Source organism: Squalius cephalus (assembly GCF_949319135.1).
Source record: "Squalius cephalus genome assembly, chromosome: 15".
NCBI lineage: Eukaryota > Metazoa > Chordata > Actinopteri > Cypriniformes > Leuciscidae > Squalius > Squalius cephalus.
The window spans coordinates 6,432,280-6,436,980 of record NC_137136.1 but is presented as its reverse complement, the minus strand read 5'-3'; positions in this window follow the sequence as shown (position 1 = coordinate 6,436,980).

Below are 4,701 nucleotides of genomic sequence, written 5' to 3'. Positions count from 1 at the left end.
GACAACATATCCCACATGATTTATATGCTATGACAGATACAGTCAGGAACCTGGTTATCTGGAGGATCTGACCCAGGGGCGGAGCTAGACTCTCAGTACAGTGGGGGCGGAGCTTCATCATGGGGCCCTCTGCTACCAAGTCATTTTAAAATTAAAACCGTTAAAAAAAAACGTACTTGGTTACTTCCGTAACCTCGGTTCCCTTAGAGATAAGGGAACGAGTACTGCATTGCAAACGCTATGGGAAACTCCTTTCTCGAGAAATATTGAAGCCTTTATTTTAAAACGCATTGCAGCTGCACAGCAAGAGAGCATCATAGCTCGACTGAGCGAGCTGATTGGCTGTGCTGCGGCAACTGCACAAACCTATGGCGAGTCAGCAGAGGTAAGCGGTCCAATCGGAGCACTTGGGACCTTGCCAACCTCGAGCGCGCCAAAATATGTGTGGCCGAAGAGTATAAATTCAGAGAAAACTCGCCATATGACAGGTTTAAATCGACTGAAGCGAAGCCCCTTATATAAGCGAAATAGCACGGCAGGCAACGCAGTACTCGTTCCCTTATCTCTAAGGGAACTGAGGTTACGAAAGTAACCAAGTACGTTCCCTTACGAGAACGGTTCTCTCGTACTGCGTTGCAAACACTATGGGAACCCATTTTAAAAAGCCGTGCTATTCGCCGGTGACTACTCTGAAGGTGTCCGGGGAGACCCGGGACTAATAACAGAGTAGTCTGAATCATCATAGACCAGAATGTCGGGCCTTAGAATGATATACACTGTACATAGTGAAGCACAAGGGTCACTAAGTCACACATAGGTCTGGGTCGAAAGAGCCAGGGCCCCTAAATGGAGAGAATTTGAGCCTGTAAGGCGGGGACCTCTAGGTTATAGAACCTTGCAAATGTGGACGGGGCGGACCAGCCGGCCGCCGCACAAATGTCTTCAATGGGGATCCTGCTGGACCATGCCCACGAGGAGGCGACGCCTCTTGTGGAATGAGCCCTTACACCTATGGGGCACGAAATACCCAGAGAGGTGTAGGCCAGAGAGATGGCATCCACAATCCATCTTGACAGTATGAGTTTCGTGACTGGCAGCCCTTTGGTGCGGCCCCCAAAACAGACAAAGAGCTGTTCAGACTGTCTGAAAGAGGCAGAACGCTCCAGATACATTATCAGAGCTCTGACAGGGCAGAGCGTGAGGGCATCGCTATCTTCTTCTGCCACGGGAAGAGCTGATAGGGAAATAACCTGGGCTCTGAACGGGGTTGAGAGCACCTTCGGTACATATCCATGTCTTGGTTTAAGGACGACTTTGGAGTCATTAGGCCCGAACTCCAGACAGGAAGCGCTCGTGGAGAGTCCTTGTAAGTCCCCAACTCTTTTAACTGATGCTAGTGCTAGCAGCAGAGTGGTTTTAAGAGAGAGGGATTTCAGATCAGCCGACTGAAGCGACTCGAAGGGAGGTCCCTTAAGAGCCCGTAGAACCAGGGAAAGGTCCCAGGCCGGCACCCAAGGTGGCCGCGGCGGGTTAAGTCCCCTGGCTCCTTTAAGGAAGTGAACAATGAGGTCGCTTTTACCCAAGGAAGAGCCAGGCACCGGAGAGTGAAAATCTGCAATAGCTGCTACATACAATTTGAGCGTGGAGGGGGAGTGTCCCGCATCCAACAGCTCTTGGAGAAATGTAAGTACCATTGGTACTTCACAGTTAAGTGGGTCGAGATTTCGAGCTAGACACCAGCTGGAGAAAAATGACCATTTGAGGTGGTAGAGGCGTCTTGTTGACGGAGCTCTTGCCTCCATTATGGTGTTTAGGACCCCTTCTGGGAGGCCCTGGGGTACCCGTTGAGAGGCCATACATGAAGGGCCCACAAGTCGGGACGGGGGTGCCAGATTGTTCTGTTCGCCTGCGTGAGGAGGACGCTCCTCAGCGGGATCGGCCACGGGGATGTCGTGGACAGCTCCATCAGCTCTGAGAACCAAATCTGGGTTCGCCAGAGGGGGGCTACAAGAAGGACTGCGCACTTGGTGTTCCTGATCCGCTCGATGACCTGAGGGAGCATCGAGACCGGAGGAAATGCATAAAGGTGGAGGCTGGGCCGATTGTGGGCCAGCGCGTCCCTGCTCTTCGAAAAGAATATTGGGCAAAGAGAGTTGTCTTCTGAGGTGAAGAGGTCAACCTCTGCCTCGCCGAAGATTTCCCATAACAAAAGCACCGTCCCGCATGGAGAGACCATTCCTCTGGGGGAACGTTGCCCCGAGACAGCATGTCTGCTCCTGTATTCATCGTGCCCAGCATGTGAGCTGCCCTGAGTGAGTGCAGGTTGGCGTGAGCCCATAGCAGTAGCTGTTTGGCTATAGTGAACAGGTTGCGAGACCTGAGGCCGCCCTGGCGATTTATGTAGGACACCATGGCCATGTTGTCCGTACGGACCAAGACGTGGTGTCCCGCCAGATATGGGAGGAAGGTTTTTAGGGCTAGATAAACTGCTGTCATTTCGAGGCAGTTTATGTGTAGGCGTTTCTCCGAGCTCGACCAGAGGCCGGAGGCAGGCCTGCCCTCGTACAGGGCTCCCCAACCGAGGTTGGAAGCGTCTGTTGAGATAACCCTCCTCTCTGAAACCAAACCCATGTTCACACCCTGCTGGTACCAGCTGGTGTTCTTCCAGGGGGCCAGAGCTCTGGTACAGTGCTGGTTTACCCTGATGTTCATGAGGCCCGAACGCCACACATGGGCTGGAATTTGCGGCATTAGCCACAGCTGAAGGGGGTGCATATGGAGTAGACCTAATTGGAGTACTGAAGATGCCGAAGCCATAAGGCCCAAAACCCTTTGAAACGTTCTGAGGGGTACATAGGAGCCCACTTTGAACGATGCGGTGAGCCGCTGTATTGATAGAGCCCAGCCCGCCGTGGGCCATGCTCTCATTTGAACAGAGTCGAGAACCGTTCCCAGGAATGTGATCCGTTGGCTGGGGGACAGCACACTTTTGGAAAAGTTTACCCTGAGCCTGAGGCGTTCTAGATGGCCAAGGAGCCAGGCTCTGTGAGTGTAGGACTCCGCCTCTGACTGAGTCAGTATAAGTCGTCGAGATAGTTCAGGATACGCATTCCCCGCTGTCTCAGGGGGGAGGGAGCCGCATCCATGCACTTCGTGAATGTATGAGGCGGCAGAGCCAGTCCAAATGGTAGGACTGTGTATTGATATATCTGACCCTCGAAGGCGAATCTTAAGAAAGGCCTGTGATGGGGGCTTACTTGGATGTGAAAGTAAGCGTCTTTTAGATCTACTGAAAAGAACCAGTCTCCTGGGCGGATCTGTGCCAGGATGTGTTTGGTCGTGAGCATCCTGAATGGCCGTACCATGAGGGCCCTGTTCAGGTGTCTGAGATCTAAAATGGGTCTCAGGCCGCCGTCTTTCTTCGGGACGAGAAAGTAACAGCTGTAGAATCCCGACTCGCTTTGTGATGCGGGAACTATCTCGATCGCCCCTTTTGCTAGCAGACTCGCCACTTTGGAGCGGAGGACATGAGCCATAGTGCTCCCTACCGAAGTGTAAGTTATAGCGCGAAAGTGCAGAGGTCTGTGGGCGAACTGAAGCGAGTACCCGTTCACTATGATATTCATCACCCAATCTGACACTTCTGGGGCGGCCGCACCCAAGCACCCACGCTATCTCCGCTATTTCCCTCCGCTATTTAACAGTGAAATTAACCAAATTAAATTTGTTTATTTCAATCAAATATTACTAAAAGATCAATATGCGAAGAAAAGTTTTAGTGTTTAATCTTTTGTTCTTATGGGAGTTGGAGTGATTTCGGACACAGCCATGATCTCATTTTCCTGCGCGCTGCGCCAAGGAAGGGCCAATTGACTTGTGACCAGTAGCGGAGATAGTGTGGGTGCTTGGGTGCGGCCGCCCCAGGGCCCCGTGCAGTAGTGGAGATAGCGTGGGTGCTTGGGTGCGGCCGCCCCAGGGCCCCGTGCCAATTAGAGGCCCCTCAAATGCCGCCGATCTTGCGTCACTGGACAGGAACGGTGTTCTTCTTGATAGCATTCTTTAAGCGCAAGACGCGAGAGAATACGTCTGCATGCCCGCTGTTTTCTGTGCTGCACACTCACAAAGCACGAAAAGAGCACCTCTCATAAAGTGCACGGACACATACACAATTATATCTCACCATTATCCTTCTAGTTAATTTATAGCATCAAATAAACATGAATAAACATTAGAAGAATTGTTGTTTCAACTTTCAACCACGGAAATTCAACCTTTTTTGAAGTTCAAATTTCCCCGTAAACAGTCGGATTTGTATTAAATGGTTGAGAAAGAAAAACAGTAAGCCTATGTCTATTGAATCAGTGCACTGACAGCATATCGCTGCTACCATTAATGTTGATCAAAGAACAAAAGAAAAAGAAAATCACTCACTGAACTTTTCTAACTTTAATTAGCTTAATATTTTATTTGCCTGTTGTTCGGTGATGACTGCTCCAACTGCAACATGAGTCTGTGCATGAGATGCGTTCCCTGTCAAACATAATTTATCCTTATTTTCGTCATTTTTTCTGAATTTCTTGATCTTTATATGATTTTTTAAAAAATTATTTTTTATTATACAATTTGTTCTGCAAAAGAAAAAAATTAACTATCCTGTAGCCCATCCAATTTAATAATAATAATAATAATAATAATACAGTT